Raw genomic sequence first — 15,176 nt, 5'->3', positions numbered from 1 at the left:
ACCTCCTGTCCTGGCCCCTCTTCCTCCCTTCCTTAAAAACCCATTTTCCAGTCATCCCGAGCCAGGAGCCCCATCCCAGGCCTGCCATGGTGCTTCACATCTGAGTCTGTGGTTTTCTTTCTATTTTGTTCATCTCGATTGGGTTTCCCAACCTAGTTGTGAAGTCTCTATGGGGAGGCACTATGGTTTTTCACCTTTTTAACCCCAGCACCCAGCACACTTCCTAGAACAGTAGGAAGTAGACATTTAACAAATGTAGACATGTAACAAATATTTATTCAATTAAATTAACTATATATAATACTGAATAAGGCTGGGCACAGTGGCTCATGCCTGTAATCCCAGCACTTTGGGAGGCTGAAGCAGGTGGATCACCTGAGGTCAGGAGTTCGAGACCAGCCTGGCTAACATGATGAAAGCCCGTTTCTAATAAAAATACAAAAAATTAGCCAGGCACGGTGGCGCACACCTGTAATCCCAGCTACTCAGGAGGCTGAGACAGGAGAATCACTTGAACCCAGGAGGCAGAGTTTGCAGTGAGCTGAGATCACACCATTGCACTCCAGCTTGGGCAACAAGAGTGAAACTCTGTCTCAAAAAAAAAAAAAATGCTGAATAGTATGACTAAAACTATACACTACCAAAGTAGAGAAAGAATAATGGATTTTTCATAGAGAAAGACTCATGGAAGGTTTCACATAGAAGCAAATGGCTTAAGTTGTGAATTTTGAAAGATAAATTCATCAAGGGATGGAGGTTTGGCCTATGCAGATGTAGTTGGCTTAAGAAAAATACAAGTATTACCAGGGGCAGTGGCTCACACCTGTAATCCCAGCACTTTAGGAGGCCGAAGCAGGCAAATTGCTTGAGCCCAGGAATTTGAGACCAGCCTGAGCAACATAGAGAGACTCTGTCTCTATAAAAGATTTTTAAAAGTAACCAGGCATGGTGGCACACACCTGTAGTCCCAGCTACTCAGGAAGCTGAGGCAGGAGAATCAACTGGGCCCAGGAGATGGAGGCTGCAGTGAGCTATGATCAAGCCTGTGCACTCCAGCCTGGGCAACAGAAGACGACTTTGTCTCAGAAAAGAAAAGGAGAAGGAGAAGGGGGGAAAAAGGGAGGAGGAGAAGCAGGCAGCGGTGGCGGCAGCAGAGAAAAAAAAACGAAGCCGGGAGCAGTGGCTCATGCCTGTAATCCCAGCACTTTGGGAGGCTGAGGCGGGCAGATTACTTGAGGTTAAGAGTTCGAGACCCACCTGGCCAACATGGTGAAAGCCTGTCTCTACTAAAAAAAAAAAAAAAAAAAAAATACAAAAATTAACCAGGCATGGTGGCGTGTGCCTGTAGTCCCAGCTACTTGGGAGGCTGAGACAGGAGAATCACTTAAACCTAAGAGGTTGCAGTGAGTCAAGATCGCCCCACTGCACTCAAGCCTGGGCAACAGGCAAGACTCTGTCTGAAAGCAAAAAAAAAAAAAAGAAGAAGAAGAAGAAGAAAAAGAAAGAAAGGGAGGGAGGTAGGGAGGGAGGGAGGAAGGAAATGAAGGAGGAAAGGAAGGAAAGGGAAGGAGGTCAGTCCTAAATGTAAGAAATTTCACAGCGTGAGTGGATGCTAAGTAGGGAGCTGAATGAAGGAGAAGTAGAAGCACACATTTGTTCTCTAAGCAACAATTTTTTCATGCTAAGGAAAAGCACAACATAGATTCTTTGGCTTTATTTTAGTTTCTCTTCTGCATCAACAATATTATTTTTGTAAACTCATGTGTAATGAGGAAGGAAGGGGCCTTAACCATTTCTCAGCCTTAACAGATAGATAGGCCAAAAAACAACAAACAACTCTCACTGCCATTACAACTCCCCCATTTTTCAAGTCTCTTTTGCCCCAGCCCTACATTTCCCATGGCCAATGGTGCCCTCTTCCCTACTCCATCCACAACCTGCACATATCTGTTCTCCTTCATCTTCAGGCTTGAGCTTGTATAGAAGCCAATCATAGAAACCTGAAGTTCAGGGAGAAAAGAATTTCAGCCAGAGTCATACCTTTGTAAAATGTCTACAAGATAGATCAGCTATTTTCCATTTGTTGGTGGGCAACAAAATGTTCCACCGAAAGGCAGACGTGGTACAAGCCTTACATCAAGGCAAATCACCGAACTTCCCATTAGTTCTGCCTCTAGCAGAATGACTAGGGGTCAGCCCAGAAGGCTGAAAGGCCTGAAGAAAGCGAGGAAGGGACTTAAGCAGAAGGATCAGCAAGTGCAAAGTTGGTATGTTTCAGGAACAAGAAGGAGAACAGAGGCAGAGTGGAAAGGATGGGAGAAAAAGTGATAAGATCATGGACTAGGGAGGTAAGGACATCAGACCATGTAGAGGGGTTGAAGGACTTGGTAGGACCTTTGGATGAAGAGACAGACATACTCCCTTCCTTTATAGAGAAATCATCTACAGGGGAAAAGAGATGTCTAGAAAAGAGTAATCCCAAACATAATAAACACTGTGAAATGAAAATGCGAAGAGTCGGAGATCATATAATGAAGGGGCTCAGAAAAGGCTTCCCCGGTTCTTCAGAGAGTATTAATGTGGCAACAGAAGAGCTGGGACCAGTGGCAGAGTGTTCCTGGGAGAGCACATGGAATAGGCAAAGACCCAGATTCGGGAAATAGTGGGGTACACTTGAGGCAAAAAGCCCAGGGGAGCTGAGCACTGAATATAAGGAGGAGAGGGGTGCCGAGAAGTGAGACTGGAAAGCAAGATGACACTAGACCCAAATCATGTGCAAATCATGGCACAGATTCAGGTCCATACCCTAAGAGCAAGAGGAAGCCCCTTTAAGCAATAGAATGACATAATCAGACCGGGGTTCTAAGAAGACCGTATTGGCAAATAATTTGGTATGGCTGAAATACAGAGTGAGGAAGGGAAGTGGCAAGAGATAACACTGAAGAAATTTGCTGCGGTCAGGTTATATAGGGAAAGACCTAGAAAAGTTCTTCTCTCCTAAACTTTTTTAAAAAGAAAAAGAAAAAAAAAAAACAGACAATCCAACATGCACTAAGGAAAATATCATCTGTCTTGGGAAGCGTCATTTCCTTTCCCACTAATTCTATTCTCTTGGCTAACAAGCTGAAAGTTACCATTCTATCTTATTCATAGCTGTACAGTAACTACCAGCATAGGGGTCCCATACACTAGTGCTTCTCACACTTACTTGAATGTGCATAAGAATCCCCTGGTGACCCTATTAAGTTGCAGATTCCCTTTTTTTTTTAAGGCAGAGTCTCACTCTGTTGCCCAGGCTGGAGTACAGTGACATGATCTTGGCTCACTGCAGCTTCTGCCTCCCAAGTTCAAGCAATTATCCTGCCTCAGCCTCCCAAGTAGCTGGGATTACTGGCATGTACCACCACACTCGGCTACGTTTTTTATTTTTAGTAGAGACAGAGTTTCACCACGTTGCCCAGGCTGGTCTCAAACTCCTGACCTCAAGTGATCTGCCTGCCTCGGCCTCCTAAAGTGCTGGGATTACAGGTGGGCCACAGTACCCAACCGAGTTGCAGATTCTTAAGCAGTACACTGGTCCGGGACAGGGCCTGAGATTCTACATGTCTAACATGTTCCGAACTAATACCTATCATGCTGGTCCATGAGCCACACTTAGAATAGAATAGCAAGGTCATATACAGTTCTAGAGCTAAACAGAAGATCTTCGGGCTTTCTGGACATAAACATAATAGCAGAGTTAAAACTACAAAATAAGCAAACAGAACTAGCCTCTGTTTACTTCGCTGCTTTCTGTCAGAGAATTTAGATGTGGCATTGTCTTTCCAGAAAGTGACTTTAGGAGTTGTTCAGTGTGTAACTTAATTGGAAGCAATTCAACTCCAGCAATACTCCTCTGGGAGGCATAAGGTGAGACGCCTTCTGGCTATGACCCTACACCACAGTGACACCTGCTGGTGATTTGATGGATTACGTTTTGAGCACATTTCTATAAGGAGGCTTTGAGAATAATTGAGTCATGGGTGCCAACTTTTTCACAATTAAAACTGCCCGAAGTGCATCTTCTAGCTGTAAAAGGAACTTTTAAAAATAAGGCATCTGAAATGCCTTGATAAGAGTTAAGATCTGAGCAATGGTATGCTGATATATGTTTAGAAACCAGCGGTCCAGGAAAAAGAAATATATACGCGTGTGTGTGTATGTGTGTGTGTATCTTATACATTTTACTGATAAAAAAGATTGCAGCACAATAATGAAATGTACAACATATTTTATTGTAAATTCTATGTAGAAATTGACTCACAGAATAGCTGTGCTTATTTTTACCAAACTTTGGTGTTAATTGCTAACCCATAATTGCAATTCAACAATGTTTTGACAGATATGTCTAAGTGCCTAATTAGCATGGAATTTGGCAATGAAACCACTCAAATCATTGATGATATGAATGTAATTCTGACATGAACGTTGGTTATTTTTATTTACATTAATGAATAAGGCAACAGTGAAACAACAAAGATACATGTTAGAATTTCACTCATTCATCAGTGACATAAACATAACTTTTCCTTATAACTGGATAATACAATCGACTTTTGAATAATGTAGGGGTTAGGGGTGCCAAACCCAGGCATAGGTGAAAATCTGCCTATAACTTTTGACTCCCCAAAAACTTAACTACTAATAGCCTACTGCTGACTGGGAGATTTACCGATAACACAAACAGCAAATTCACACATATTTTGTATGTTACAGGTATTATATCCTGTATTCTTACAGTAAAGTCAGCTAGAAAAAGAAAATTAAGAAAATCATCAAAAAGAGAAAATATATTTACTATTTATGAAGTGGAAGTGAATCATCATAAAGGTCTTCATCCTCACGATCTTCATGCTGAATAGGCTGAAGAAGAGGGGGAAAAAGAGGGGTTGGTCTTTCTATATTGGGGTAGTAGAAGTAGAAGAGGTGGAGAGGAGGCAGGAGAGGCAGGCACATGGACGTAACTTTTTTTTTAATCCACGTATAAGTGGACCCGTGCAGTTCAAACACATGTTGTTCAAAGGTCAACCGTCGTTTTGAATACTGAAAGACTATTTCTTCAATTTCTCTGTTATTCATAATGCAGTTACAGACATGACACATTTTAAACTTAACCCGCATTATTAACATTTCTCTATTATTTTTTAAAGTCTAGATAGTCAACAAAATGATAAATCCTGCCCTGGTTTGTAGCATTGTTTAACTTCCTTATTACAAATACTCCCACCATGACTGGTTTCAAGCTCCCAGTGTGAAATCGCTGAAAGTGGAGTTGGGCAGGGGAACCCCACCCTAAGACATTTCCACCATAAACGTGCACCAGAGAGAAATAACCTCCAGAGGATGGGTATTGGAAAATTATAATACATCACTGGGAAGTGGTGAATTTTGAGTATTTTTAACCTTTGTTTTTAATATTATTTCTTTGATTTTAAGTTTATGTAACTTAATTTTTAATAGTGTCTGTTTTTAACAACCAGCTCACACATTTTTTAAAAGTTTAACAACTGGGTCTCATAAGCTAGTGGGAGCCAGTTCCAGGAAACCACTGGGTCTGTTGGATTCAGGGGAGGTTTGAGGATAACATAAAAAGGTATTCAGAGAGCCTGGGAGGACATGCTGGGGATTTCACCCTCAAAAAGGTTTATGCCAGCTCTTGGCCAGGTCAGCAAAAAATGGCAGATGAAGTCACAGAATTGCAGTGAATATAAAGGCACAGTTCTTGATATGGAGAACTGTTCCTGATAGTGAGAAAGGAACTGAAGTTGTCCTGCCCAAGAGTAGACATTAGCAGGAACATTGAAGGGCCAAGGCATGAGGGCCAAGGCAACAACAAGGTTACCCAAAGGGGAGACACAGGTAGGGAAGAGAGAATCGTGGCCTGTCTCTCTTCTGAACCTCCTATGCCACTGATCAGGCTCCTGTCTGACAATAGGGTAACCAGAATATTAGGGGAAAACAAAAGGTTAGCAAAGATGTTCTGCCCACAGTGCACATTCACCGGGAGTGAAGAGAGTGAATGAAAAAGGAAGACATTTACTCCTGAACTCTACTGCTAACCTAGAAATGGGTGCAGCACACCAATATGACACATATATTCATATGTAACAAACCTGCCTGTTGTGCACATGTACCCTAGAACTTAAAGTATAATAAAAGAAAAAAGAAAGATAGGATGATGAATCCTCTGCCTTTGGTTTGATGTGAGTGCTGAGTCTTAGTCTACTTACTCCCCACCTAAAGGGAAAAGTGGCTACCTTTATTTAATTAGGATCTTGCTGTTTCAAAACTGGAAAAAATCTGTAGATCAATAGACCAGGAAGAGATTTTAGAAATCATCTAATCTAGTCCTCACATTTCACAAATAATTATAAACATTGACATTTCTGCACTCAGGAAGATGGAAAAGTACTTCTCCATATTCCTTTTGAAAAGTACAGCTCTTTATCCTTCATATTATAAATGTAGTAGGCTGACTAAGGAACTCAGTATTCAAAGAATGACAAAGTGGCAAGTATCCTGGGCTTTCTTTTTGCCTAATACATATCAGAGTTGGAGCTGAAGAGGCAGGCAACTAGGAAAGCCAAAGAATCAGGAAATGGACAGCCTAGCAAGATAGAAAGCTGGTAGATAATAACCTCTCTACTCTCACCAACCACAGAAATGAAAACCAGAAATGAAAGAAGGGACATTACTACCAATTTTACAGAAATCAAATGGAGTGTAAAGAGTACTATGAACAATTGTATGCCAACAAATTGGCAACCTAGATGAGATGGATGAATTCCTAGAAATGTACAACCTATCAACACTGAATCATGAAGAAACAGAAAATCTGAATAGGCCTACGTATTAGTTTACTAGGGCTGTCATAACAAAATACCACAGACTGTATTGCTTAAACAATGGAAAATTATGTTTCCACAGTTCTGGAGGCTGGAGGTCCAAGATCAAGGTGTCTGAAGGTTTGATTTCTTCCAAGATCTATGGCCACATGCAGATGGCCACATTCTCACTTTGTTCTCACTCGGCCTTTCCTTTGTGTCTTGTTTGATGAGGAAGGAATACTTCCAAACTCATTCTATGAAGCGAGCCTTACCCTAATACCAAAGCACACACATATCTGGCATCTCTGTCCATATCCTAATCTCTTCTTATAAAGACATGTATTGGATTAGGGCCACCCCTAAAATCTCATTTTAATTACTGCTTTAAAAGCTCTATCTCCAAATATAGTCACATTCTGAGGTAATGGAGGTTAGCGCTTCAATACATTAATGGCAGTGGGGGGACACAATTCAGGCCATAACAACCTATAACTAGTAAAGATAGTGAATCGGAAATCAGAAACCTCCCAACAACCTTCCAGATGACATCACTTGTGAATTCTACCCAACTTTTTTTAAATTAACACCAATACTTTTCAAACTCTTCTAAAATGTAAAAGAAGGAGGAGCACTTCCAAACTCATTCTATGAGACCAGACTTACCCTAATACTAAAGCCAGACAAAGACATTATAGATAAGAAAACTTGCCACTGGCTAGTAACAAGATTCCCCCCTCCTACAGTATCAGTAGAGACCACATGCAAAGTGTAGACTTCCACCTCTATAGGCAAAAATGAAACACCCCTTTCTCCTTGCTGGAGAAGTTTCAGAAGAGGTCTAATGAAGAGTCATGATGTTCACCAGTGCCCAGCAGCAATGAAATCACCCCCATTGCAGTATCAGTGGAGACCATATGGGAAGCTGAACTTCCACCATTGCCCGTCAGTAGTGAAGAGTTCCCTCCTCGGGTGTCATCAAAAGCCAAGTGAGGTATCAGTATTTTACCTCCAATTGACAGAAATGATGCAGTACACACCTCCCCTTCTCCTCCTGGAGCAGTGGCAAGAAAAGCAGCTAAAACAAAAGGCTTAAATAAGATCCATATCTTATTCTTGCTTCAACAGCACAAATAACAAAATTGGAATGATGCAGAGAAGATTACTATGGCCACTGCACGAGGATGTCGTGGAAATTCATGAAGCATTCTATGAAAAAAAGATCGAGATCTCAAAACATAGTATTTTAGTGACCCAGTTTCTATAAAAAAAAATTATTCATCATACTGAGAACCAAAAAGATCTCAAACTAAATGAAAAAAGACAATCAATAGGTGTAAGTGCCACTGACAGAGATGTTGAAATTTACTGGGAAAAATTTTTAAAGGAGCCATAATTTTTTTAACGCTCCAATGATCAATATAAACATGCTTGAAATAGGTGAAAAAATAGTAAATTTCAACAAAGAGATATAAAGTTTCAAGAAAGAAATAGAAGATATAAAGGAGAATAAAATGGAAATTATAGAACTAAAACATACAATAAATAGTCAGTATAAAAATCTCAGTGAGTAGGCTGACTGTAAAAATGGATGGGAAAGAGGAAAGAATCAGTTATCTGGAAGGTAAAACATTAGACATTGCCCAAATAACAATAGAGAAAATAGATTGAAATAAATGCAAAGAGCCTCAAGAACTAGTGAGACTGTAACAAAAGATCTGGAGAAGTTTACCATTTGTGTATTTGGAATCCTGGAAAGAAAGGAGAAAGAAAGTGGGGCTAAAAAAAGTACTCAAAGAAATAATGGGTGAAAACTTTCCAAAACCAACGAAAGACATAAATCTATAGATTCAAGATGACCAACCACCAAACAAGTTAAACCCAAAGAAATCCACAACAAGACATATCACATCATGATTAAACTTCTTAAAACTAAAGACAAAGTCTTGAAAACACTTTTTTCAAAAAGTGACATTTCAAAAAAGTGACATTTCAAAAAATGACACCTTACCTATAGAGGAAAAACAGTTCAAATGACAGTTGATTTCTCGTCAAAAACTATAGTAGCCAATAAGAAATGACATGATATTTTCAAACGCTGAAAGGGAAGAACTATCAACCCAGAATCCTGTATCCAACAAAAATATTCTTCAGAGATGAAGGAGAAATCAAGTCATGTTCAGATGAAGGAAAATTATTTTAATTTGTTGCCAGAAAACCTACTCTAAAAGAATAGTTTTTAAAAGTGTTCTTAAAAGGAAGAAAATTATAAAGAATACGCTAAGCAAAAAATGAACAAAAAAACTCTTGAGTTTTCTAATTTATGTTTATTAGTTGAAGCACATATTATAACACTGTCTGATATGGTTCTAAATGTATGTTGAGGAAATATTTTAAACAATTCTATTATAAGTGAAGAAGGGTAAAGGAATGTAAAAGGAGACATGGTTTCTATATCTCATTCAAGCTGGTAAAATGACAACACCAGCCAATTGTAAAGTTCATGTATATGTAATGTAATATCTTTTAAAAAACACTTAAAAACAATCAAATAATGCACACACACACATATATACACACATATATATGTAAATGGCAAATCTTTGGTGATAATGTCAGTGTAGATTCAACAGTTGCAAGAAATGTACCACTGTGGTGTTGATAGTGGGGGAATAAAGTCTAGCTATATATGTGTGTGTGTATATATATATATGTATGTGTGTGTGTGTGAATGATTAAATTATCAAATTGTACATATAAAATTGTATCAAATATAAATGGTCTAAATACACTCCCAAAAAAACCCAGCATGTAGGTTTCAAAATATGACCCAACTACATGCTGCCCATAAGAAACTCTCTTAAACTATGATATAGGTAAATAAGATATAAAAGGTTTAAAAAAAAAAAAAGATATATCATGCAAACATTCATCAAAGAAAAAGCAAGATTGGTAATATTGATATGAGATAAAGTAGACTTCAGAGCCAAAAATATTACCAGAGACAGACAGGGACATTATAGAAAGACAAAAAAAAAGCAGTCCACCAAAAAGACAATAATCCTAAGTAAGTGTGTACCAAACAACAGAGCTACAAAACATGTGAAGCAAAAACACATAGAACTGAAAGGAGAAATAGACAAATATACAATTGTGTTAAAGTCTTCACTCTTCTCAACAGCTGACAGAACAACTAGACAGAAAATATAAAGACTATAGAATAACACAAAATGCCATCAACCAACAGAATCTATTCAATATTTTTAGGGCACTTTTCTCAATAGCAGAAGAATACATATTCTTTTTAAGCACTCAGAAAATATATACCAAGATAGGCCATATATCTAGCATCACAAAACAAACCTAAAAATTTTAAAGTATTGGAATCATACAAAATGGGTTCAGTGTCCACAGTGGAATCAGACTGAAAATCAATAACAGAGCACTAAGAGAAAAATACTTGGCCAGGTGTGGTGGCTCACACCTGTAATCCCAGCACTTTGGGAGGCCATGGCAGGCAGATCACTTGAGGTCAGGAGTTCAAGACCAGTCTAGCCAACATGGAAACCCTGTCTCTACTAAAACTACAAAAATTAGCCAACTGTGGTGCCATGCACCTGTAATCCCAGCTACTTGGGAGGCTGAGCCAGGAGAATCACTTGAACCCAGGAAGCTGAGGTTGCAGTGAGCTGAAGTTGTGCCACTGCAGTCCAGCCTAGACAACAGAGTGAGACTCCATCTCAAAAAAAAAAAAGAAAAAGAAAAGAAAATATCCGAATACTTGGGAACTGAATAGCACATTTATAAATAATCTTTCAGTAAAGAGGAAGGCTCTAAAGAAATTGAAAATATATTGAACTGACAAAAAAACACAACTAAAGCAATACTGAGAGAGGAATTTATAGCACTAAAGGTATACATTAAAGGTGGGGGGAAGCCTCAGATAAAGAATCCAAACTCTCACCTCAAGAAGCTAGGGGAAAAAAAGAGCAAGATAAATCTAAAGCAAACAGAAGCAAGGAAATAATAAAAATAAGAGTCAAAATCAATGACATTGAAAACAGAAAAACAATAAAGAAAATTAGGCCAGGCTTGGTGGCTAATGCCTATAATCCCAACACTTTGGGGAGCCAAGGCAGGAAGATTGCTTGAACCCAGGAGTTCAAGACCAGCCTGGGTAACAGAGCAAGACTCCATCTCTACAAAAAAATCAAAAAAGGCTGGGCGTGATGACTCATGATTGTAATCTCAGCACTTTGGGAGGCCAAGGCCTGCGGTCAGGAGTTCAAGATCAGCCTGGCCAACATGGTGAAACCCAGCTCTACTAAATATACAAAATTAGCCAGGCATGGTGGCATGTGACTGTAATCCCAGCTACTCGGGAGGCTGAGGCAAGAGAACTGCTTGAACCCAGGAGGTGGAGGCTGCAGTGAGCTGAGATCACACCACTGCACTCCAGCCTGGGTGACAGAGAGAGATTGTCTCAAAAATAAAAATAAAAATAATTTAAAAATTAGCCAGGTGTGATGGCTCACACCTGTGGTCTCAGCTACACAGGAGGCTGAGGCAGGAGGATTGCTCGAGCCCAGTAGGTCGAGGCTGCAGTGAGCTGTGTTTTTACCACTGCACTCCAGCGTATCTGACAGAGCAAGACCCTGTCTCCATCAAAAAAAAAAAAAAAAAAAAAAAGAAAACTAACAAATCTGTAGCAAGACTGACCAAAGGGAAAAAATATTGTAACAAAGGACTAGTATTAGAATATATAAAGAACACTCAAAACTTAGCAGTAAAAAAAAAAAAAAAAATCCAATTAGAATATGAGCTAAAGACATGACCAGATATTTCACAGAAGATATACAGACAGCATAAAAACCCATGAAAAGATGTTCAATCTTCTTAGCCATTAGGAAAATGTGAATTAAAACCACAATTAGATAATTACTACACATGTATCAGGGTGGCCAAACTAAAACTAGTGACAACACTAAATGCTGGTGAAGAAGCAGAAAAACTGGATCACTCAAACGTTGTTAGTAGGAATGTTACAGCCACGCTAAAAACCATTTGCCAATGTCTTTAAAAACTAAATGTGCAGTTACCATATGACTCAGCAATTCCACCTCTAGTCATTTATCCTAAAGAAAACTGGCCAGGCACAGTGGCTCACGCCTGTAATGCCAGCACTTTGGGATGCTGAAGCAGGCAGATCACCTAAGATCAGGAGTTTGAGACCTGCCTGGCCAACACAGTGAAACTCCATCTCTATTAAAAATACAGAACATTAGCTGGGTGTGGTGTCGTGTGCCTGCAATCCCAGCTACTTGGGAGGCTGAGGCAGGAGAATTGCTTGAACCCAGGAGGCACAGGTTGCATGCAGTGAGCCAAGATCGCGCCACTGCACTCCAGCCTGGGCGACAGAGCAAGACTCCGTCTAAGAAAAAGAAAAGGAAAAGAAAACTTATTTTCACGCAAAAACCTACATCAAGTTTAATTTTAAAATATTTAGTTTACTTCTCAAGGGTTCCACAGGTGTGTACAGACAGATACAGGACTAGATCTCTGTCCTGACCTCTATCCTTCACTACATATCTGTCCATGATGTCTGGAATGGTGTTAAATTTTGTCTTCATCTGATGGATAACGGTTGCTCAAAGTTCTGTGCTGAAAAGGTTTCTAAGGCCTTGGGATTCTAAAACTAGCAGAAAAATTGATTAGAGGTGTCTACCATGAGTGTAACCAACAAGAAATGCAATAGACAAGCTTAATATTTGCCAATCCTAAATTGAAATATGCTGCCTCTCCAATTATAGAATATTCAAACCAAAAGAGATATTGGCAATGACCAAGTACAAAATCCCTTTATTATACTTATGAGGAAAAGCGAAGTAAAATAAGAGAGATCCAGACCCCAAGTTTACTATCTCACTTGTCCATCCTTGTGTTTAGAGCTAATTGACTAGATATTTCAAGTCAGTGAGTTTTTTTCTGAAAGAATTTTACTTGTTCAGTTATTTTTCACAAACAATTTCTTGACGCTAGAGGTTTCCTAGAAAAATGGGAGATGATCATTCTAGAAGAGAAAATGTCCAACTTCAAAATTTGGAGCAGAAACTTACACGCATCATCCTGAAAGTCAAGCTAACATTTTCTAAGGATATCTTGTCTTATTTTAAGAAGTACATGTGTTCTCCTCTCATATGGCAGAAAGTGGTAGAGAGATATAATATGGGGTGTTAGGACCCCCAACCCACACTTCCTTGTGGGGACCCCCAAACCCTCACTTCCCTTTGCCTATGCAAATCATTACCCCATTGTTTCAGGAATTCCCAGAAGTCTTTTCAGCCTTCCAAAACTAACAGGTTCCATTTTTCCGTTAGTTCGTTTGTCTTGTTAATATCAAAGAGACCCCTAAGAATGAATAAATGGAGTAAAATTAAAATTTCCAGGGGTAATCACACTCCTGAGAGTTTCCCCTATGCATGTTAAAAATAAGTTTTGTGTGCCTTTTTCTCCTATTAAAAAAAAAATGTCAAGTCTGGATACGCTTATGTTTTTAAAAGAGGGAAAGAAGCCAGCTTCTTAAATCCTTCACTCCTAAGAACAAGCTGTGCTCAGAGATGTGAATTCATTACTGGTTACTTTGGTTCTGTGCGCCTTGAGGCCTTACCGTCTGAAGCCTTGCTGCCACCTCCCTGAATAACCACATATCGATGGTTAATGAATATATAAAGATTTGAGGATCTGACTGGTGTGAGCAGGCCTGACACTTGATCTTTTGAGTGAAACTTGTGATAACAGCTCGCAGAGGCCCCTCTGAAAGCTCTCCATGGCCTTTTCTGCTGCCAGCCTCCTGCCTTATCAGCAGGCACCAAAAGCCTCAAATTACAGCAGCTAATTGGATGAAAACGGAAATGCATCCTTCTAATGGAGTGAGATTAATGCCCTGATCTTCTTCCTTCACTTGCTGAGGGAAAACAAAAACACAGATGAAGGTTGTGATACAGAAAAGTAAATTAGCTTGCTTCAGAGCCACAGAGTAGATGTCCCAGCTAAAATCTAAGGTGACTAGAGCCACGTATCAAAAGCACAGAAAACAACCCAAGATAGCAATTTCCAAATTATTGAAGAGGCAACTTGCCAAATCTCTTGCTCAGGAAAAGTTAACAGTAGGATTTACCTTTGTACACGGATAAGTCACTTGTCCCTAAAGGTAATTTCATTTATGGCCTGATTTTATGACATTTTTATAACTGTGACGCCCTATTTGGGTCCCAGGAATAAATAGAGCTGAATAATAAGAGAAATCAAAATAAAGATTGAATGTGAAATTGTCTAATGCAACTGAGACGGTGATATAGTCAACTGAGACGGTGATATAGTCAACAGGGCATATTTTTATGAGCATTCTGTTGCTCCAGTAGGTTTCTTACGGACTAAAATAGTTTGCATTAAAACACATTTGCAGTTGATTCAGGAGAGAGGACTTGGATGACATCAACCTATTTTATCTCAAGAATTGCAATTAAAAACGTATACAGAGTAATTTCATCTTTTTATTAAATTACCCCGAAAAAAAAGAGCAATGCTACTATAGGGTGATTCAGACACTAAAATTCAAAGGAGCTTGAGAGTGACAGACATTGAATTTACACCATTTAAAACACAGGTCTGACATCAAGGCCCTGGGTGATGTGCTTGTGACAATTAATCACCACATGTGGTATATTTTAATTTTTTTTTTTTTTTTTTTTTTTTTTTTTGAGTCAGATCTCACTCTGTCACCCAGGCTGGAGTGTAATGGCATGATCTCGACTCATTGCCACCTCCACCTCTCGGGTTCAAGTGATTTTCGTGCCTCAGCCTTCCAAGTAGCAGGGATTATAGGCACCCACCACCACGCCCAGCTAATATTTGTATTTTTAGTAGAGACAGGGTTTCACCATGTTGACCAGGCTGGTTTCAAACTCCTGACGTCAAGTGATCCGCCCACCTAGGCCTCCCAAACTGCTGGGATTACAGGCTATTTTAATATGTTTTTATACTCCATTTGCAAGGGATGAAATGTGTGAGTGCCTTAAGGAGGTACCAGCATGATGGCAGGAGGAACGATGGGGTGTGGAAAGAAGAAAAAAGACAGTAAAGCAGCTACAGAAGGTGGTATTTATTACTTTTTTTTTTTTTCTTTGAGATGGAGTTTCGCTCTTGTTGCCCAGGCTGGAGTGCAATGGGGCGATCTCGACTCACCACAACCTCTGCCTCCCAGGTTCAAGCGATTCTCCTGCCTCAGCCTCCCAAGTAGCTGGGATTACAGGT

General features: G+C 39.6%; 1 protein-coding gene and 1 non-coding gene across 2 annotated transcripts in view; both read left to right on the top strand.

Moving 5' to 3' along the window:
* Nucleotides 1-15,176, top strand: part of MAK16 (MAK16 homolog) — a 1,030,778-nt gene that overhangs the window by 846,891 nt on the left and 168,711 nt on the right. The gene's annotated exons all lie outside the window — the stretch shown is intronic.
* Nucleotides 7,980-8,082, top strand: LOC126961897 (U6 spliceosomal RNA). The gene has a single exon (XR_007728479.1). It is a non-coding gene; the product is annotated as a U6 spliceosomal RNA (small nuclear RNA).

The sequence above is a fragment of the Macaca thibetana genome, chromosome 8, assembly GCF_024542745.1.
Source record: "Macaca thibetana thibetana isolate TM-01 chromosome 8, ASM2454274v1, whole genome shotgun sequence".
NCBI lineage: Eukaryota > Metazoa > Chordata > Mammalia > Primates > Cercopithecidae > Macaca > Macaca thibetana.
This window is presented reverse-complemented; position numbering and strand designations above follow the sequence as displayed.